This window comes from Pleuronectes platessa, chromosome 1 (assembly GCF_947347685.1).
Source record: "Pleuronectes platessa chromosome 1, fPlePla1.1, whole genome shotgun sequence".
Lineage (NCBI taxonomy): Eukaryota > Metazoa > Chordata > Actinopteri > Pleuronectiformes > Pleuronectidae > Pleuronectes > Pleuronectes platessa.
In genome coordinates, this window is record NC_070626.1 from 29,442,958 (window position 1) to 29,466,227 (window position 23,270).

Below are 23,270 nucleotides of genomic sequence, written 5' to 3' on the forward strand. Positions count from 1 at the left end.
GAGAAACCACGAGGGAGACACACACACACACACACACACATGAAGAGAGTCGGTTTGGTTTGTTCCACCTCAGGAAAAATGCAACTAAAATAATCCAGTGTTCAGTGAATTTCATTCTGTGCTTCAAAGAGACGCCATTTATTTTCATGAGGCTTTTTGTCTTTTGGGCAAATCAAAGCAATGAGTTGAAGATTCTGACATCACGGAGGAGCCTTCAGACATGTTGCATCACCTCTCTGCCATGAAATCATGTCATTCTGGATGCATCTTTATATATATATATATATTTTTGCACCAGGATCATTCAGAGAATGTCCCCCCCCCCCCCCCCCCCCCCCCCCCTTTCTCAGATTTTCATATTCACGTTGAGCTCATGAAAACATCAGGACTCGTCTGGATCGTGTGCAGCAGCGGAGGGAGGAAGTGGAAGGAGGAGCCGGGAGGTGTTTATTTATTAATCGGACCAAACCAAATAAACTCTGCCAATAAATAACAGTTATTATCCTCTCTTCAGTTAATGACTGTCGCCCTTTAATTCTCACAGTCGGTGTCACTGATCCAGGAACACAGAGTCGAACCCTCTTTTTAACAATCCAACAGAAATGGAGCAGAAACCTGTCTCTTCAGGAAACTCTTATGGAAGCTCTCAAGGTTTCTTGTAGGAGTAAGAAGAGAGTGTGTGAGGGGGGGGGGGGGGGGGTTGTTGGAATGAAATGGGGAAACCTGAGAATTTAAAGATAAGGGCTTGGGACATCGGAGCATTCAGACGTAGCATGGAGCCAAAAGGGGAATGATTTATTTCATGTCTAATTTTATCTGAAAGTAATAAACTGAGAATGTCCTGTTTTATCAAATGAGGGTCCATCCAGTCTGTGTCAGTTAGTGCACAACAGATTCAGAGCCACTGGTTTGGACCTTGGAAAGAAGTGTTTCCTTCCAACAGTCGCTGGTTGAGGGGACCCGGGAGGTTTGGACACTTCCAGAGGAACCGGAGCCAGCGGGGGGGCGGAGAGGAGGCCGGTGAATTCTAAGCAGTTCCCAGTGAGCACACTGAGCCAGTGAGGAGGGAAACTGGAGCTCGCCCAGCAAACCCACCGAGCCCGGCCAACTTGGACTGTTTGGAAGAGCTTGGAAACGTAATGGCTGACAAATGGACAATTAATTCAGAGGTGAAATCTTGAATATATTTACTCCTCCAGCCGATGAAGGTGAAACGATCTGCAAACGTCAGATTTGATCTCAGCTTTTTGGGGATCGGACGTCCACCGAAGAAGAAACCGACATCCGGGCATCAACCTCCCGTGCTGCGCCCTCAGAGGTCCGTCCCTGATGGATGACCTCTCCGTCACACCCCCCCCCCCCCCCCCCCCGCCCACTGCACGTGCACATGAAGAACTCACCCTTAGAGGCGGATTAGGAGGCCGGTAATGGAAACGGAGAGAACTCGCTCTCCCATAATCTCCTCCCTGATACCTTCTCGCTCTGATCAATCTTTGTTTGGGCGCCCGGGAGCCGGTGGTGAAATGTCACCGGCTGCGGTTGGAGGGGTGAGGGGGGTGAGGGGGGTGAGGGGGGGTGAGGTGTGTGCACGTGTGCGGTCGAGGGTTTTTCAATGTCAGACGTCGGATTCATTTGTCTGACTTGTCGGCTGCAGCCCGGTGTCGAGAGGAGGCATCAGTTATTATGTGTGAAGGGTGTTTGTTGCATTTATGATTTATTCGGCGCTGCAGCAGAGATTGTGCCGGTGCATTACAGACGTCATTATGGCTTCAAGCGTGACCCAAATTTCCTTCTGCCCCTGTTTGAGCAGCCTCCCCCCCCCGGTCCACCGTGGCGTCTGAGTCCAGATGGAAAGCGGTTCGTATGGTGTGACTCTCTTATTATCGGCCTCAGCTGCTTGGTGAGACCAGGCCACAGGGAGACGGAGAGAGACAAGGGACAAAAGAGACATCACAGCAACATGCAGAATGTGTCTGTACAGATTCCAGTGAAATGTAGATGCATTCAGAGAGGGAGCAGATTGTTCATGGATCATGTAGGAAGGTTTTAAAGGATACGCAGCACATGTAGGGGTGTTAGAAGATTTATTTTCTAAATGGTTTCTGCCAATCAAGCTTCTATACTGTGTTTTATTCATACCTGTAACATGTGTGTGGATTATAGAGACTGTGATGCTCATCCCGGCTGTAATGTTTGAGAGATGTTAAGACACAGATGGGTGAAAAAGGGAAAAACCAACAAAACATGTCTTAGTAAAGTGCTAATCCACGGAAAACCTTTCAGTGCTGATCCCCAGTCTGTGGACGGATGAAGAGGATTCTTCAGAATGATTCTATGTGATGAGGAGGTTGGATCTAAGAGCTTCTTTATGCCGCCTTTATGTGTGGAGAGAAATGTGTGAGTTTCTAACTCTGTAAGAAAAACCGTAAACTGAGGATCCTTCTCCCAGGACGGACAGACGTGTGAATGCTTTCAGATTTACAGGATTGAAAAGCAGATGTTAGAGTCTCTCCTCAGCTGGAGAGTCATTCCAGAGTTTCAGGGTCTCTTTCTGTAAAAGTGTGATAAATCAAAACTTTACACACAAACAACAGCATCACATAACGAATTAAAACCAAATTTATCAGAAGCATCTCATGAAAACAACCTAAAATGACAGAAACCATCTCTGAGAAAAATGTAGTATATATGTATTTTAATTTTAAATCAAATTTTGGTCCGTGTCCCATCTGCTAACATGGATGAGTTGGGGTTTATAACGTGTACTGCGACCAGCCACCTGGGGGCGATCAAGATGCTTTAAAGAGACTTTTGGTTGGAGGACGTTCAGTCAAGGACAAACATGGACAGTTTAGAGTTTTATTTGAGAGTCAGTCTCTTGGCTCAGTTGTTTTCTGGCTTTAGAAAGTGAAGTTAAATTGCTGCCGTGTTTGGTTTCTATTCTCTCGTCTTGTTTAAAATCCTTTCTGGTCCCTGCTGCCCCCCCCCCCCCCCTCCATCTGAGGATTCTCTGGATCCCCCGTTGTGCTTTTATCAAACCTATACCTCACTCAAAGGAAGCATTAATGTGTCTCCTACCTGCACAAAAGAAGGGATTTAAGTCAAAAGAGTGATATCATATATTCATATTTTTCTAAAGGTATCAATGGACGTGTCGTGTTTTTTTCCACTTGTGCAGAAATCTCCTCAGTCTGCACGATAAAAGAGAGAAAATGGAGAAGTGGTGTGTTCGGACAAAAGAAGACGTCCAGAGGGATTTTACTCTGAAGAACATCCTTTGTGAGAATCTGAGGAGGAGCCATGACCGCTCCTGGTGGCTCCATTGTTATTTCTGCTGACTGCATCGTGTGCTAATAACGTGGAGTCCTCTCTCTCTTTGTTCAGTTTGGAGGTGAGGGAGAGGAGGGTACCTGCCCTTCATCGCCCAGGTGGAGAATACAGAGCAGGGTGTTGTGAGTCAGCAGAGGGACGTGGGGAACTTCTTTTCTTTTTTTTAGTGTCCGGAGAAAAAGACAGAGAGAGAGAGAGAAAGGGAGAGTTGTAGTTCCCCCCCCCCCCCCCCCCCCCCCGGCCGGGGCAGCTGTAGCATTAAAGTGAATGATGACTTTTAGCAGTATACTTGATGCCATCTGTGCTGCAGAGCTGATCCTGGCAGTGAGTTGTGTGTCTGCCCCGACTGTCAATGAGAAGCTCGCCGGGCTCCCGAGGCTTCAGAGGAGGTTTGAAGAGCACAGAGAGAAAGAGATGTGAAGGAGGGAATAATTATTATATTACAACATGTTGCACAATATTTATATAACACAAATACACCCCACAAAAATGTTCCTTGTGTGTGAAAACCTGTTTGGAAATAAAACCCGATTCTGATTGTGATTACATTTCTCATCGATCTCTCTCAAGGTTAAAACACTTGTTGCCACGAACAGTTGAAAGGAGTTTGTTCTGCAATGTTCCATATAAACAAAAGTATAAATAACTTTGAAACTGCAGAATTCAGATAAAAGGAGAAGTAAATAAAAATGTGCTCGGTCTGTGTCAATGCTGAAGTTTTCTTTCTGAAACGGCAAATTCACAAAACACATTCGAATAGAGAAACGTGCAAATGTTGAAAACAACAATGGAAATGTTTCCAGGGGACACAAAAGAGTGATGCACCTGTCTGTAGTTCAAAGCTCTGTGAAGTTATTGCAGTCTGCTACTGGTCAGTTTTCTTAATTTTCTCGGCCATTGTAAAAATGTCTCTTGCGCGAACCGAGCGATTGTCAACTCTTTATTTAAAGTGTATTTAACTTATCTTGTGTCCAAATCACACAAAATTTGACCCTGCACTTCCTTGGGCTCTTAACAATACACATGTCAAGTGTGGAGCCAGTAAGATGAATGGTTCTGGTGACATGTGACCCACACACAGAGGTTTCTGAAATATATTCCAAATCGATATCGCCATTGGCCTCAAAAGTCCGTATTGCTCGTGCTCCAAAATGAAAGGGAGCATTAAACAGCCTCCTCTCTTCTTTCCTCAATATTCTTCACATCCATGTTTGCAAACTCGCAGTCATCCTCTAAAGGAACTCGTGCAGAAGGAGTTCTGTGTAATAAAAGGTCTTTGTGAGAAACAAGCAGTTTGAGAACAACAGAGTCGAGACGAGGGGACGGTGAGAGCAGGAACTCAAATCACACAGATTGAACATTTCAGCCGAGGTGTTGTGAACAAAATAAAAACCTGATCGAACAGTCAAAGGAAAATATTAACTCTGGTTTCCACGTCTGTGCAAAGCGGGTCGGAGGAATTTCATTTCTCTGAAACCACACGTCTCTGGTTCAATTCTCCATCGCAGGGAAATAAATGATGGGAGGGCGTGTGAACTGGAAATGAACCCTGTGTGTTTCATAACCAGTAGAAGTCGTCTGGGAGGAAGAGGATACCCGGGGCCAGCTGGAGAGGGATTCATTTCATCTTCTGTACCTGGACTTTTTAATGTTTCACTGTGAATAGACAGAAGAATATATAACAGAAATAAAATCTACCTCCGAACAACTGTCACATTTCCACTTTGCACATCAGGAGGCTGTGTGACACGCTCGCTGCCTTGTGTGTGTGTGTGTGTGTGTTTGTGTGTGTTGCCCTTTAAAGTTTCATGAGGCAATGCACAAGCGACATCATAATTATGACAGGAACAGGTGTCTCTATAATGATCAACACAAACATCACCCAACAAAGGAGCGCCGCCTGTTGCGGGTGCAATTAAGTGTGTAGAGTTTAGTGATGTGTCGGGTTGTTGCTCTCTCCCGTCTCTCGCTCCGGATCCAGTCACGAGGAAGAAGCTCCACTGGAAACCAGCAAATTGTCCCCTCGCAGGTGTGAGGGGACAATTTGAATAATCCGCAGACGTCCGCACCGACAGCAGGTTCATTACCGGTAATGCAATTATTGCTCCGCTCACAATTTATGCGTAAATATCTGAGTGCAAATGCAAAGAGGTTTTATTCTAATGCACAACATGGCAGCCGGGTGCCACTTGTCTGGTGTAAACAGCCGATAACAACAACACTTGTGTACTTTGACTTTAATTCAGTAAAGAAAGTTGTGATTTCCTTTCGATTAAAAGTCCAGTATTGAAATCTTACTTATTTTTAACTGCATAACATCAACTGAATGTAAATACAAGTAATAAACTAAAAGTGCTGTGTTTTACTTCAGGGTTTTTTTAATACTGAAGAATCCTTGTTACTGTTTCAGCCGCTGAATGTGGAGCTGGTTTGGGATCAGTTAATAAACTCTAGACTCCAGATAAATCCCAAAGCTTTTAATAATATCCACTGATTAAAAACTCAATCCACTGACATTTTGGCACAGAACGGGGGGGGGGGGGGGGGGGGGGGGGGATACAGGGATCGAACTGCTGACCCTCTGGTTATTGGAACGACCCGCTCTACCTCCTGAGACACAGCCGGCACAAAGATGCAGCTTCAAGAAGAATAAAATAAGATCAAATGAGCAAATGAGCAAATAAAAGAATGAAATACATAAATAGAAGTAAATGAAACTTAACATGCAAAGCTGTCATAAGAATAAACAGGTAAGATAAAATACATTAAAGCAATGAAAGATCAAAAGCCTTGAAAACAACCGGAACAATGAAATGATATAAACAAATAAAACAGGATCAAAGTAGAGCAGCAGCATCAGTGACATCATCATGTTTAAGAAGCTGATGTTGAAGTTTATTGTGTTTGTTTAACTTCCTGAACTAAACTTCACATCGTGTGAAAGTCCACTTGTACTTTGCTTAACTTCAAATAGAAGTTTGTCATGTTCCCTCTAAAATAAATCTTAAAACAAACTTTTCAGTGGCGTTTGAAATATCACACGTCCGTTCATATTATTTATTACACATTAGAGCACAAGTGTATTCACTTGAAGTCCATCATGGCTGATTCCCCGACAGGTCTTAAACCTTCTGGCTGTTCCGGCCCCCCCAGTAGCTCACTGGGTTCTGACCTCTTCCAGTGACACACAGCCGGGTCCACTCATGTGTCAGACTAATGCATTTAAATGGATTCTATTAACCACGGCTCCTGTTCAGTGAAGGGCTGCCGGGTGCAACATGACACCTGTAACACACGATGTCGTGCATGTGGTAAAAGCACAACTGGTGCCACTGGTGCATCAGAAATCCTGTCCAGAACCCAGCATCCCCAGTAGGTCCCTGGCTGTGGTTCAGGATTCACTCTGGTGTTTTATAAAAGAAGGGATGGTGAGGCAATGTAAAGACAAAAAACAACAACTCACATATTTCCCCCAAGACCAAAGAGGCCCCTGAGGAAACCAGATTTAAATTTGCAGATCCAGATTTTTTATTTGGATCCGCACTAAATAGCCCCCCGTAGATGTCGGATCCCTATATACGCCAGATTTTCTTTTACATCATGAATTATTGGGTATAATTGGTGATAGAGTAATAATAAAAAGAATTCCAGGTTCAGCATCTTTCTACACATCTGAACCAAAATGTGATGAGATGTTTCTTGGCCCAGGTCCCAAACTTTTACCAAGTTTTGTGGAAATCTGTTCTGTGGTTTTTGTGTAATCCTGGTGACAAACAAACAAACAAACAAACAAACAAACAAACAAACAGATTGTGGTAAATTAAATCTAATCCTCACTTCAACGTTAACATGTTTAGCAGGTGTTGTTTTTGATTCTTTAAAAGCTTCAAACACTGATACAACTCCACAGTTATGACTTCAATCAGTCTTTTCTCTTGAATGTCATAAATATTTCTTGACATGCTACACATTAAAACTTTACATTTTTTCCCCTGATAAAAGATTTTTCCTCTGGTGAAAGACGAAGTTTTCACATTGTACAGATTTGTGATTTGTGAATATGCTCAATACCAAAACAATTATTTCTTCTCTCTTTGATTCACGACAACTTAATCTCCAAGTAGGTAAATTACCTCCGGGATCGTCGATGCACTTGGATCAGAACGACCCACTCCATCATCTGAAGGGTGTAATAACTGCTCTAATGGCCTCTGACACTTCATGGTGACGAGGAGCTGTGCAGCTTCGTCCTTCTTCACATCGCAGTGCACGAGGATCTCAAAGGGGAAAAAGGAAAGAGCCTGTGACAGTGGGAGTGATGGGCAAACACTCTGCTCATGTTAGGCTGAGTGTGAAGCTCTGAGAGGAAACTCTGTGGGAAACTGTCATCGTCTGTTTCTGATGTGAAAGCTTTCACGAGCGGCTAATGTCCCTTCAAGGCTCCTGTAGTATTATGCACAGACTGTTTATGAAGATGGACGACGGGTGAAGCTCATAAACCCGGCCTCCCCCATGTTGGTGGACGGGGCATGAGCCAAACTCTAAAGTAAAATAAATTTTAATTAAAGGTGGTTCCAGTCCTTTTAGTTATTCTCATCCCATTAATAAACCAGTTCGTATCTTAGCCTCAAGTAGACGTGGAGATGCAACACATTTATTTTCTATATTTATACACAGCCTATGGTGTTTATGTGTTTTTGTTGCTGCTTCATTTTCATTCATAAGTTTCACGTAATGCACTTTTACTTCAGATTTCAGGTCCTTGATACTCTGACATCATGATGGAGATTCTTCATCGTTCATCCTCTTTTATCTGTTTGAGGTCGTGCATGGAAAATTTAATAAATTAAAATCATGTTGCAGATAATTGTTTTTAAACTTTTTAATTGTTTCAACGTTATCGAAACTTCTTCTCAAAGTTTAATTAGCTTGAACCTGCCTCTTAATTAACCTTTTACATGATGAGGGGATGTGAATATAGTGTGAGTTTGGTTTAATAAACATATTTTACATCAAACTGTAAACTACAAATACTCGTTTCAGCTCAAACCAAGAATCTCTGTCGATGTTTAGATAAACTCATTTTTTCCAGCCGGGACAACTGAGGCTTATAACCAATTAGAAATTCCGACATTTCTCACCAAACATCTGTGCAGAGGATTCTTCCTCATCACTCAGATAATGAAGAAAGATGAGCTCAGTGTTTGAAACTAGAAACGTCTAAATCTTCCAGGTGAAGAATTGCTTTAACTTTCCCTCTTTAAACTCAATGAGACACCAGGTGAGGGCAGATTAAAGGAGGGCAAACCTCAGTCCCCTCTGAAGCGCCCGGCCCGGCCCCGGCTCGTCCCTTTGATACCGAGTCGTCCTGTCACGAGGACGTCTCCTCTCGTCTCGGGCCGATCAGCTCAAGGCCTTTGAGACAATCACGACGTCTGACGGCCGTGAGAACCGACTCAACGATGGAGCTGCTGCCTCTGGAGCTCTGTGAGCGGCTGAATCCTGCTTTCATGTGGATGTCAGGCAGAAGCAGAGCGTCCTCTTCATGTGGGAGGACGTCAGAGCAAAGCCGCGGGACATCGCTCTGTCTCTGTCTCTCCCTCTCTCTCTGTCTGAATCTGAAGTTTAGATACCTCTCCCCGATCTGAGCTCCCTCGATTCCACTCACACAGTCAGATCCTCAACTGATGTAAATTATTTTTGCTCTCTTGTTTTTATTCTTTGTCTTTTCTCCCGGGCGGCACAACGAGCTACGACCATGACTCTGATATCTGAGCGACTCTAGAGCTGCTTAAAGTTTCCTGTTTGCACGTTGATTACACACAGAGCAACATCTGCATCCGTCTGCTCTATATTTGCCCACATGGGGAATTTACCCTTCTTCTATAAAGTGAACCAAAACAGTGAAAGAAGTGAAAATACTCTGCAGGACTGAGTCGTTTCAGCTTTTGTCACCTCAACCGTAGTTATAGTAAATAACATAAATACAAATATACATATATTCGTTTATTTTAATCCATTTTTATGTACATCTCATGTTTCTTATTGATCTGTGTTGTTTAACGATATAATAATATAAATCAATCAGGAGTGACTTCGGTGTAACGGGTGAACAAACATATTTATTTCCAGCCACAACATAGAAAGTGATGGTAAATATTGTATGTATTATTGTGCACTTGCAGAATAATTTCATTATACTTTAGTGATTAATACATTTATTCTCTCGTGTAACATTTAAGTAGCTGCTGAGTAGAGAAGCTTCTTGTTGAAGAGAACCAAGAAAAGACGGCGACATTACTCATTAATATTGATGTTTGCAGCTTTAAAATGTTTGATTGTTTCTCTTCCAGTGTTTAACCCTAAACCTGTATATTCACATCTCCACATAATATGCACAAATACAGTAAAAGACATCCAACACATCAATTAAACCTGTGCAGTTATAATAAAACCATTTAGTCGTCAGAAATCACAGCACTTTGTTTTATCTTATTTTGACATTTCATTTCACATTTTCCTGTTGCAACGATATTTAAATCAAATCTCAAAGAAGAAAACAATCAAATAATTTTGTGTAAGTTCACCAAACTGTCAGATTGTTGTTATATCAGAGCAACAGGAACTAGCGCAGCCTTTATAAGACGCAGCCCGGCTGTCATGAGGCCGTCTTCTGGATAAATGGATGAATTAAATGTACACTCCGTATAATTTAAAGACCACAAACACCTCGCAGCTTCAGGTTTTAATTAAAAACAACCTTTTACTCTTCCCACTTCGGCCCCGGGAGCCTCGACGATCAATTAGCGCCGAGTCACAGTTGAGCACGAGGAGCTTTGTTAATCTCCATCGCCTCTGAGAAAAACAGGGAAACTGTAACGAAGTTGTGGATAAATAACCGTCAGCGTCTCGTCCATCATCCTCTCCTTCCCCCTCGGCCGCTCACAGAGACGTTGGCTCCTCACACTCCCACGTCCTCGACCTTTCCCCCCGGGGACGGAGACGCTGTGTTGGACATGATTAGCCGAACGTCTCGTTTCCTCTGCACTCACGTCACCGAGGCTGATGTGGAGGTGACAGGACTTTGCTCGTTCTCACAGCTGGAAGCCGCCGGAGAGACCGGGCTGTTCTGCAAATGATCCAATAAGAGCACACGGTACTTTTAGTTTTTATAAAGTAGCTCCTGAGAGTTGGTTTCAGAGGGATAATGTGACTGCTCACTCAAAATGGCATTTTAAGTTTTGGCAGGTCATAGGGCAGGAAATTAATAAGATTCTGTCTATTAAAAGTAATAATAACCCTTTATACCTGCTACTTGGTATATCTGACATGTCCATCACTGACAAATTTAAAAGAAGACTTTATCAGACACTTGCCTTTCGTGCTAGAAAGTGTATTCTTTTGAATTGGATCACAGATAAAGCTCCATCTAAGGCTCAGTGGCAAAGGGTTGTATTTGAATATGTTGTGTTGGACCATTTGACATGCAAACTTCACAGCAATGATGATGCCTTTCGTAAAACATGGGAACCCTTTCTGTCATATGTTGGTCTGAATGTTTCCACCATTCTCACAAGAGGGTTTGTATCATAGATCAGAATGCTCTGCCTCAAAAGAGGCACTCTGTTTTACCATTTAATTGATTTACTTTTATTTCTGTATACTTCTATTTTACTCTGTTTTTAATTTTTTCTTACTTGTATAGGACGTGACCCCTGAATCTTCTGCCTGTATTGATTTGAATATGTGTGTGAGCCAAATGTCTTGTTTTTGTTTTGTCTTGTGTTGTATTACCTGTTGGAAAACTAATAAACATATATTTATAAAAAAAAAAAAAGGCATTTTAAAGAAATGGGAAGAATATGATTTGGAGTGGTTTATTCCAGAGATCTGTCGTTCTAGTGTTTAATCTGTCGCTGTAGAAGCTCAGCGGCTTGTTGTGTGTTCATTCTGACAACAGGCTCATTGTGGCCCTGTCTGCTGTGATGTGTGTGTTGAGCCGGATTGTGTTTATCAATTTAAAGCTCTATCTCATTTTGCCATTCCACAATTCCGCCCCTGTGTGCGGCCACCAGCTCTCGGTGGCGACTACGGGAGTGAAATTGAAAACGCATGAGGCAACAATGGGTTTCCTCCACAAGTGGTGTGCCCCCCCCCCCCCCCCCCCCTTGGGGATTGGATGAGGAGCTGCTGTTCATTTGCTCTGAATGGACCTGATTGAGTCGGGCCTCTGATCATGTCTCCTGGACATGTCCCTGGGGTCTTCCAGGCAGTGGTCGGAGACCCTGGGGCAGAACCGACACACACTGGGATTATGTTGTGTACAACCATCTGGCCTGGGGAGGCCCCGGTGCCCCCCCCACCCCAGGGAGGATTGTGGAGGTTGTGACTTAAATAAAGAACATCTGGGCTCCTCTGCTCCGCCTGCTGCCGCCGCTGCTGTCTGGAGGCAGATATGTGAGAAGTCAACAGATGGACTGTAACTCAATAGAAGGGATTTCTTTTAGATGGTCGAGAGAGAGAGAGAGAGAGAGAGAGAGAGAGAGAGAGCAAGATGCACTTATCACAAGATCACTTTTTAATGTTTACGCTTATTGTAAAGTTTAGTGGGACTTGCTCATCTGCAGTTATGAGCCTTTGCTGATTTGCATTCGTGAAAATTTTTATTTACAAATTGAACAATACAGAAATAAATTTGCATATATGTTTATGTTTGATGTCGAAAATAAAAATGTGTTTCTTAATTTAAGTTCAATATATTAAGTCTAATGTGTGTTTTTATTGTATTTATGGTTATTTATAATCAGGTTTGTGGTTAAACTGGGTTTTGGATTTGGGTTAAAATAGCTTGTCATTCATTGCAAGAATTGGGGGTGGAGCCTGAGTGGGACCTCGAGGACACTGCACGCACACCTACGACCTGCACCCATTGGACGGTACCATCTGTCAATCACATGCTCATCAATTAACAACATAATCTATTCAACCTTAATTTACAGAATGAACATTGTGCTGTATTGAAGAGAACTTGAATCTAGAGATTGAGACATGAACTAGAACAATGTGAACTGATTGTTATTAGGGTTCTAATGTTAAATAAAACACAGGACTCACAGTGTTACAGGGTTTTTCCACCTTTCTCCACGTTTCCCATCGACCCTCTGTTACCAGATTGAGCTGATGACTTCATCTGAGGCCACAGAGCCGACTGTCATCTCCCACCTCCGGCTTCATTTAGCACGAAGCGGTGACAAGCGCCTGTGCTGTGACCTTCTGTGGCCGACCAGGTGATACAGCAGCTTGTTATTGGCCAGGGGGTTCGTGTAGATTCCTGACATCGATGCTGCACATCACCATTTCCTCCACACACTCCTGGAGAGGCTTTATTAGCAGGAGTGATTTATCTAATCCGGGCCGAGGAGCCATGATGTTTGAAGCCACCGGTGATGATGAAACCTTTCCAGTGTCAGTGACATGGTCCTCGTCAGAATCTAAGACCCCTCCGACACGTCGTCCTCCAAACTCTGAGCTGCTCCCACTCGATGTGGCAGAAACACAGATTCATGAATTTAATAATTGCTGTAACGACTCACATCACAGTGGGTGGAAGTGTCCGACCACAAAACGCTATTATCTCCATTGTCACTGTGGGGAGAAGCGTTTGTCTCATTTCTAAAGACGCTAATTAGCTGATCAGACATTAACCGACCGGTTGTTTGGTCTTTGTCAGAAATATGAGCCACGGAGAGAAAGGAGATTTTCCTGCAGCTGAACAAACTGAACTCTCTATTGTCCTGGATTCTGAAGTGTCTGCCCCCTGAGATTTTCTGGCTTTGGCCAAAATCCAAAAGCTGTGAATGGAATTTTGCTTTTAAAGAAGCTTGTGTTTTAATTAATTGAGTAAACCAATGTTTCTTTGTGGAATCAGTGTGGACAGTGTTACTCTGAATAAGCCACAAACCTCCCTGTGAGCTGGAGCTGTGGTTTCCTGATCGATATGCACTCGTCCGATGTTTGTATAATCGTCAATGTTACATTCATGAGGAGAAAAGTGCTGCGTCAATAAGGCCTCCCGGGATTAATCCATTGCTTCTGGCACCGGGTGAAACAAACGACTCATGAACACAGCCGCACGGTTTCACAACTCTGAACTCACCCAGTTTGAAGCAGACTGGTTTGTCCAAACTTATTTAATCGTTTACTCTCAGAAAACTTTTAGAGAGTAAGTTCTAAACTAACTGACACCAGGAGGAAGGAAGTTATGACATTTTATAGAGGGGTGGAACGTGACTCGAGGAAACACCCATTCAATTAAGGAGCAAATCCAATTAAATGAGTGGATCCAGCGGGTTTATTTCTATTTAATGTAGGTACTCAGTGTTTAAGTTAATCTAGAGATAATGCACAGTCTGTATTCATTGATTTGATTAAATCTTTCCTTGGTGGACCAAAGCTCTACAACCAACAGTTTCCTGCTGATCAAATAGTCCCCACAGGACTGTTCACATGTCTCACACCTCCATTGTCCCGGTGAAGACAGAAATGTCTCTGATATATGGTTTTCACAGGAGAGCGACATTACCACAGGGATACACCAAAGTCAAAGTATGATGGAAACTCGGTCTGCCACATCAAACAGCATGTGAAGCGAACAATGTGTGTGACTTTGTCTTTGTGTGCATTTGTTTTTGTGTGTGCATAATGAGGGCAGAATGCTGATCACAGCATGAAGAAAGCAGGGACTGTGTATAAATAATACAGCCCAGTGAGATTTTCATTTTCCCCTTGATTGACTCTGAATTGGAAAAGCATCCTGAGAGCTGACATCACACTGAAAGGCTCCGAGCACAGTGGAAAGATGTATCCCAGTAAACATCCGTTCACTTTCCCGAATTATTCTTCAGTTCAATGTCTTCGGGAGGATCGGGGTCAAATCCCAGCGTGCACTGGATGAGGCTGGACAGATGAGAAACTGAATCTGGGAACGTTTCACCGAGATACTGGGTAATAAAACCTGATAGTCCATCTAAATATGGTTCCAGTTTCACCTTGATACATTTCATCTGAATCACTAATGGTCGTTGGGCTGTGGGCATGAAAACCTGGAGATAAAGGTGTGAAAAGCAGGATTCCATGGACCCAACCTGCAGGTTGTTGGTGGTGTAATGGTACCGAGAGTCTGTTTCTCTGCAAAGTTTGAGCCCCTTAAAACCAGTCGATCATGGGAAGGAGGCCCCGGGCTTCCATCCCTTCATGGACACACTTTTGCAAAAACCACTAAAAGCTGCTTTCATCAGGATGAGTCCAGTGAACCTCAGTGTTCGTCAGTCACCAGATGTGAATCCAGTAGTTTGGGATGCGACGGAAAAGTGCAACTTGCAGCATGAATGTGCAGAAATGATGGGATGTTGAACAGGAAGTGAAGTGGAAGTGAACAGGAAGTGAACAGGAAGTGAAGATTCACCACCGCTACATTAGCTTATGTGACGTTCAGGCCGTTGCAAAGTTACTTGCAAAGCGAATAAGAAATGGCAAATCATTCCGAGGTGATTTGTCCTCATGGACACATCAACAGATGTGATTTAGAGAATAAATTACACACATGAAAGAAAGGGGTCGGGGTCGGGTCCCTGGTACTGAAGGTCCTCAGCTGTGTGCACATTGGATTCATTCACTATCTTTTACAGGAGCTGTTGCTTCACCCGAGAATCCAGTTGGCTGCATCACAACCTGTTTAAAGAGAAGAGAAACCTTCGTCTGAAGCATCATCCTCTCCAGCATTCAAAAAACTTTTACCTAATGAGCGAATCAATGTCAGAAAAGGAAAATGCGTAGAGAATACGATAACCCCGCTCGGCTCGGTGAAGGGATTCTCACTGCGACCGGATAGAAAAGAAGAAGCTTCACCACAAATGAGCGAGTGGATCAGAAAAAGAAACAGTGTGATGTCCTCAGCAGTGACACTGTCTCTCAGTCGGGCTCCTGGTCAATCAGCTCAAAGCGTGCGGTCGATAAATGACCCGGCAGACGGGGAACAACAACTCGCCGGCTGCGTCCAATCAATCGCTGCGGTCGGGAGGAAACTTCATCTGTAATAGCTGCAGATGATTTGCAGTTTTATTCAGTGAGTTATTCACAGCTCAGTCTGTTTGGTCGTTCCCGTCTTTAAAAACCTTTTAAGCCCGAAAGCATTTAACTCACAAACCTACAAACTACTAACAACTTAGATTCCCTTTCTGAAGAGACACTAGATGTAAAGTATTTCTATAAAGTAGTTATTCACAGACGTATTTAAAGGAGCTATACTAGAGTTTTACTCTGAGGATTCAAGAAGATGAAAGTGTGAAAAGCTTGTTATGGATTTGAGATATGAAATGCAAGAAAACTAAAATATTACCAACGATCTTCAAACACAGAGAAATCCTTGATTTTATTCAGGTTTCCCTTCCACTGTTTCCATTGGTCAAGGTTATGGATCATGATTTCCATCTTCATTGTATGACAGAGCAGTGAATTAGTGAGTAGAGGGGACATGGATTTTTTGACTATAATCAAATCAAGTAGGTGAACTACAAACAAAAGCCAGTTTTTGGAAAACATTTCATATCAGATGACACACATGAGAATAACGTGAGATGTCCTAGATTTTGAGAACCGCTCTTATTCATGGTGCTGTAACACTTTGGCATAATTATCAAAGCAACAAATCAGTGGTGTGTGCTGATCAAAGGATGAGAATATCTCAGTCCTCCCACGAGAAGCCGCTCAGCCTCCAAAACCAATCTCCCTCCGCCTCAGCCGGTATCACTGTGAATCAAAATCGGAGAATGGCAGATTGCAATTGACAAGAACACACTGGGATTCTGCACGGTGGGAAATCGAGGTAAATACGAGGGAGGCCTCTCGGGGAAATGTCTCAGTGTCTCGTGGATCTGTGTGAGAACATCCTGGGCTGGGGAGAGCGTCGGGGGAACAACAGCCTCTGGTCTTCAGGGAACAATCCACTGAGATTTAACAAGTCAAACGTGGAGTTAACACCTCAAGCTCATTTCATTCAACCGTAGCAGCTTCGTCAGTTTTACAGATTCTGTGGCTCTGAGTTCTATTTGAGTCCTCGCTGTTTAACACCAGCAGAGCTCCAAGGTTCTGCACATAAAGAAAAATACCCTCATGAAGTTTGACTCATTTGATCAACATATTATATCTTTCTGTATTCCTGAAGATGTGTTCTAACCACACCAGCAGACAGAATGGAGATATCATCCTCAGAGGAGACATGACACAGCTATAAGTGCTTTTTATGCCAAAGAAAGAAAACCCTGAATTTGATAATCTGTGTCCCTTGTATTAGACTTTAAAAAAAACAATCTAAACCACCTTTAGTTATGTATAACAAGCTCAATATTACCATTTGATTTGAAAGCATTATGCAAAACGGACAGAAAGCTGAAAATGTACATTATTCATTAACCATGAACTCCTTTCTCTCATCGTTTTACCTCGGGAAGTCTTAAAAATACATATTTCAGCATTTACAGAGCTTAACCGACTTTCCCAAAGTATGTTGTACCACATTATCAATCATGTTTGATGAAGTGGGACGACTAAAACACATTTTCAGCAGCTCAACGCGTATTTTGTTATTGAATTCTAACTTATAGTGAAAGTCCCTGTTGACTAGATTTTGTTGGAACAGGAAATGAAGGTGTCCCACTTTACCCAGTGTCCCAGTTCACCTGGATTCACCCGACAAGTGGTCTAATTCTACCAGAGACAAGATGAACAGCCTCACACAGCATGGGACAGTGTTCTTATTTCCAGCTGCAGCAGGAAGTTTGTGTGGTTTACTGTGTTTGTGTATGTGTGTGTGTGTGTGTGTGTGTGTGTGTGTCATCATGGCAAAATGTGCTTGAGGAATCCTGGGGTCTGACGGATGTTCGGTGAATAAAGACTAAATTATGATGGGATCACTTCAGCTCTGATGCCCATCAACATGTTGATGTTTCCACTCGTGAAAAGCTGCTACAACATTATTACATGAATAATCTGAACTGGTGGGTCGAGCTGCTGCCATCTTCAAACCCATCCTCTGGTTTTATCTCATCATGACACCTGTAACGTTTCCTGACTGCATCCTGCTCGGCTGCGACGCCGACGTGTTGTCAAATCTGTCCCCGTACAAATAAACACCTGCTAAAGTAAAAACCGAACCTCAGTGGGAGTTCCTGCTACTGTCGGTCTCACCAGCACCACACACACACACACACACACACACACACACACACACACGCATACAGACACACACACAGACACACACACATACAGACACACAGGGTAAAAACAATACCAGTCCCGCTGTCATAGCTGATAATAACTACTGAGCACTCGAGGGTCAGGACATCAACATTTTGACGGACACCACCGCTGCTGTGATCCAGAAGGATCAAAAATATATTTTAATAACTGACAAAGAAAATCATCCCACAAAGAAAAGTCTGCACAACCTTGAAAATCCCACCTGTGGGAAAAAAAAAAACACATCAGAATAAACAAGTCTAAAAATAACAACACACAGGAAATTATTAAATTAATTCCTTGGAAATGCAAAAACATTATTATATAAAAAGAATGTTTAATTAGTAGGTAGACAATGAGAAGAATGTACATAAAATGAATCTCTGATCTGAGCGTTTGTTTCATGTTTGGTGATGAAATGTTTTCTCTGGCCGTCAGCAGGGGGGGGGGGGGGGGGGGGGGGTGGACGCCTGCCGGCAGCTGTCCTGTCAACATGAACAGTCGCCTACAGATGGATTAGTGAACTCAAAGTCATAATTAAAATGGATGCCTATACTTAGAAGAAACATCTGCAACTGTCCATATGCTGCTGTTTGAAAGAGAATTAATTTATTTGAAATATGCATAATTCTGACAGATTGTAGATCATCCAGGGTGTTTTTTTTGTTATATTTTAGCTCAAATATGTTGCATGTTCAGACCTAAAAACTACGGCTTGTTGCTGTTTTGCATTTAACAAGAACAAGTTATTTCTATAACCAGAAAATATAATCTAAAATCTAGCCTAAAATGTAAGCTTTACAAATTGTTCTATATTTTAGTAGCAGTGTTATTCACTTACAAATTTACAAGGATAAAGGAAAATATAAAAAAAATGAAATAACACAAGAATCAGGTTAAACCAAACTGCATTGAATCTAAATTATAAACTTCTAATTTGATGACTCGAGCTGCTTCTCTTTAGTGAGCTATCTGACGTCTGATGATAGTGATGATGATGCTACTCACAGCGGGGGTAAACCCAAATATCTTCATCCTTGGTTGTGTTATTTACGGTTTCAGCTGTAATTACTACCTTGTATCAAAACTCAGCTCTGATCCCATCCACAGAAATACATTTATGTTTATTGTTTTGAAATCTTCTCAGTATCTTGTGCCATAACAACAATCCACTCCACAAAAGATCTTTAAACACAAACTAACACTTTTACTGTGTCCGCAGCAACAAGGCTCTAAACCAAGTTCTTCTTTTGAAAGATGTTTTAGCTTCTTTACAATTTACCCGCTCATCACAAAAACCTGTGTAACATTGTCTTGTAAAATCTTCTTGTTGGGCGGGAAGGGAAATGAACTTTATCACTACATTTGTTGGTGCAGCATTTTATATTTACTTGTGCATAAGAAACCTGCTACTATGAACTTACTGCTACTTTTCTACTGGATTTTCTTTGCTCTCATGATACCAGTAGTTTTTGGACCCGAGCCTTCATGTTAACATACAAACAGCTTATCATCCTTTTCCCCCTTCACTTGTGAAAAGGAGATATTAAAATATGAAGTATGTGACTGGAGCGTCTCAGTTTGTTGACGTGTTTTCTATCTTCAGGTGTAAGAGGTGGAAACATTTATATATCTGACATTGTACAATATATATCTGCTCTCAGCTCACTTAATCTCTCTGACATGATAAATAGTTGCAGCACAGAAATTGTAATCTGCTCACAGGGGACGAGGTGGCGTCACCGGTTTCTACATGATTTCCTGCGTTTCTCCAAATACTCACTATTTCTGCTTCACTGGTTTCATATTTCAATTTAGAAAACAGCTCCAATATCAGCGGCAGCAAATGGGCTCCCATAAATAATCAACAGCCTGCTCGGCCATATTTTCCACCGGCGAATAGGCTCATTGTTTTTAGTCACTGGTAACATATGCACCTCTCACTTTCTGCCTGATAATGCTCTTGAACTTCTCAGCAAAATTGCATCGTTAACAACGAGGCATTTATCACGAGGAGGGCGCCTCTGTGGGGAGGAGAGAGCTCTACAGTGGGAGGCAGCTTTTAAAAACATCAGTTACCAGTCCGATGGCGGTAATGGGATCCGGTGAGCGCCGATGCCGGAGCAAGTGGCGTTGAGGGAGCGAGGAGGTCAGAGGTCAAGAGGATGGGCGCCGAGGAGGAAGGTGTGAGGTTAAAGGATCATTAATGCATGAATGTATCCTGGATTAGAAAGCATTGATCTCAGATGGAGATGTTGGCTTTGCCTGTCTCTATTACTCTTCTCCTGCTGCTGAGGGGCTTCGGACATTTAACCTTCAGTTTCCTATTAGGCTCTCCGAGGATAAATCAGTGTTTTTTGTATCGTCTCTTTTTGATCGATGTCGACCATTCGATCTGTTTTGTGTCTCGCTGCGTCTCTTTGTGTGTTTCTTTGTTCTTTTCCTCGGGAGCACAGCAGGGCAGGTTTTTATTTCAGTCGGCTGTGCAGGGTAAATCTGTATTCTTGTCTCGTGAAGGCACATTGCACCGGTGTACGGAGCCGCACAGCAATGCATGCTGGGTGCAACTTGTTGTCACTTCCCATTTAGCCTGTTGTTCATTTCACACACATCATTTTTCTTGTGCAAACACTAACGCAGGGCTCAGATCAACTTAAATAGTAAATCCCCCAAAAAGTTGAAAGGTAAATTGCAGAGTACAGCCGTTATAAAAATAGAAGCCGTAGCATTAATTCACCTGAGCACTTGCAAAGTTCTTGTCTTGTCATGTTTGCAAATTGTAATTAAGGGATTAAAACAATTTAAGCTTTTCCTTTTAGGAGCACGAACATCACAGTGTAAGCAGGCGGAGGCTTTAGCTGAGAGTGAGGCTGAGAATTACACCGTCAGCAATCTGCGAGCACAGATAGATCTTTACAGTCATTGTCCACAGAGAACAATGGAAACCGGCTCGGCAGCTCTTCAGCAAACACACAATTATGCTAAACACAATAAAACTGCACACAAAGCTTGGAGAGCGTCGGGTCGCCGCTATCTTTGAACTCTCCGATAATGGGATGAGATTAATTATAGCTCTGTTCTCGTTCTCTCGTTCTCTGATCCGATATTTCATGATCTGAGGTGAAGGCAGGTTCTTACAGGACAATATTCAACACTGACGTTTTCAGAATTTCACAATTTACAAGAATGACCTTAATGTTTGTGCATAAACCTTATAGATTTAGTTGCACTGTATGTTTCAATGTGCCAACTTGCATCCAATCCAATGCTTCTTCGGGTTTTTGATTTTCAGCAGTGTGGGAAAAAGAGAAACTTTCCATTTAAATATATGAAACCAGACCTTCCTTCCTCCCTCAGAGAGCAGATTGTTTTCCTCCACCCTCCCTTAAAGCGAAGCACATGCACTTTGCCTGGAGTTGTGCAGACTCCCTCGTGCACAGCGCGGCAGCAAGGTGCACGCTTGTTGTTCTGTAAATATACAAAGCTCGGCACTCAAGCAGAAAGCTGTGACAGCGTCCGGGGCTTCGCTGCCCTTGCTCCACCCGTGTCCTCCCTCCTGCTGAGCACTGAAATGTCACCGTTGTATCAGGAGGACAGTCACATCGCGTGTCCTGCACACAGGCAGGCGTCATCATGAATATGGATTTGCTTTCCAGATTTTCCCACAAAGAGGGAGGGTTTGTTTTGGGCTCTCAGCCCCAGGCGGGTTCAGCAACGACCTGTCGGCGCCCGGGCCAGACTCACTCTTTCATGGGGTTGTTTCCTTCCAGCTTCATTGGCCACTCGCTCTGTTCTTGTTTCTACCATCTGCAGTCGTGACGGTCACCAGCCACCGAGCTGTGACTCTTTCTCTCTTTCTCTCCGACTCTGCTCCCCCTTGTTAAACATCAGTAGTGAGTGGTTACTTTTGGCTTTTAGGCTGTTCTGGCTTTTTAAACGTCTGACGCAGCCGTTTGTCTTAGTTAGTGAGCAGCCCATTGATTTGATTTTAGCTTTTCGAGTTATTTTGTGCTCTAATTGCACATTAGAGGAGAGGCCGAGCTTCTGTTCATGAGGCAACATGGCTGAAGTAGATGTGTGCTGTGTTTGTGATTTAAGTTTTCATAGATTTGTCAAATAAAGGAACTAACACTAAACAAGAAAAAGCTAAATCAGAGGTATTAATATATTCGGATGTGGTGATGCTTTGTTTTTCATGGCCACATCATTTAATAGGAGCAAAATGTCCAGTTGCTTAAAAAAATGCAATCAAATTTCTTGCAACAGAACCGAGTACGCCCATGTGCATTATAACCAAAATGTTAAATTATTCAAACCTGCGTCATTACATTTTAAATATTGGCCCCAAAGTACATCCTCAAAACAACAGAAGTGAGCAGCCCAGTGGTTTCCAGAGCAGGCTAATTGCATGACTAAGGTTATAAAAGAACCAGTAAACACTGCAGCTTCCTGGGTTGTGTATTATGCATCGCGGCTCCACATGCTGAGGAATCGCTTGAACAAGTAAACAGGCGCTCGGGGATCACGCTTGCACCGATGGTGAGGAGGTACAGGAGGAGCTGTCAGCGCCGTGGCTCTGAAGTTTCATGACACTTAAGCGGGGGGGATTACTTTCTCTTTCTTCCCATCGCATAACCCGGCTCAACTTTATTTTTACAGAAGAGATGCTGCTGCATTTCGAATGAGATGGAGACGAGATGAACAAACATGACTCTTGTTCATCTGAAGCCTTTTTATGGAATGAAATCCGGAGAGTGTCCATTCAAGGGAGAAGACAGCAGGAGATTCTCTGGTCAGATGTGTTCACAACAAACATTTCCAAAATATAAAAGCTTTGCAGTGAACAACGTTGGGAGGATATGAAAGAATCGATTGTAGCTGCATGAGGCAGAAAGTATATCACCTTATAAATCAGTTTTTCAAACTTCATATCCAGGGTCTCTTTGCATGTGATTCGACAGAGGGGAGGACAATAATAATGTTTGTCAGATTCATTGGACCAAATAAAACAACCTCTGTTTTATTCCCATAGAGCCGAAGAAGCTTTGTATCAATCCAGTCTGTCAGTTGGTCAGTCAGTTAACCAATTAGTTTGTGGTATTTATTTGGTTTTAGACTGGTGTAGATCTGTGTATCATCTGCATAACATCGAATAATGAAGCCAATCTGAAGCAAATAGATGGAGAAGAAGATCGGAGGATGGAAGTAAGGATATATAACCTTATTAACTCTGACATCCACAGAGGAGTTAGAGATATTTACTGGTCCTTAACAGTGAGAGGAAGGAGATCCTGTAGGACATGTTGGATAAATATGAAGAAACCAGTTTAAAACATGAATTGGAGGCATATGAGTAAAGGCAAGAAGATATAAAAAACGTTATATCAGTCGAAAGAGATCTGAGGTGGATCAATTATGTGTTATATTTATGACCTGTGCTTTGCATAAGCACAATATTAATATACAGCTTAGAAACAAATTAAGTTACCTCATCAGATTTGTCATAAATCTGTATCTCTACATGAAAGCGATTTTATTTCAGTGTCTGTTGAGTTTTGAATTTGGGAGAAATTAAGTCAGTATGTTCATTTCATCTTAACACATTACTTATAAACCCTGAAGCCAGAGAAACTGATAATACGTCA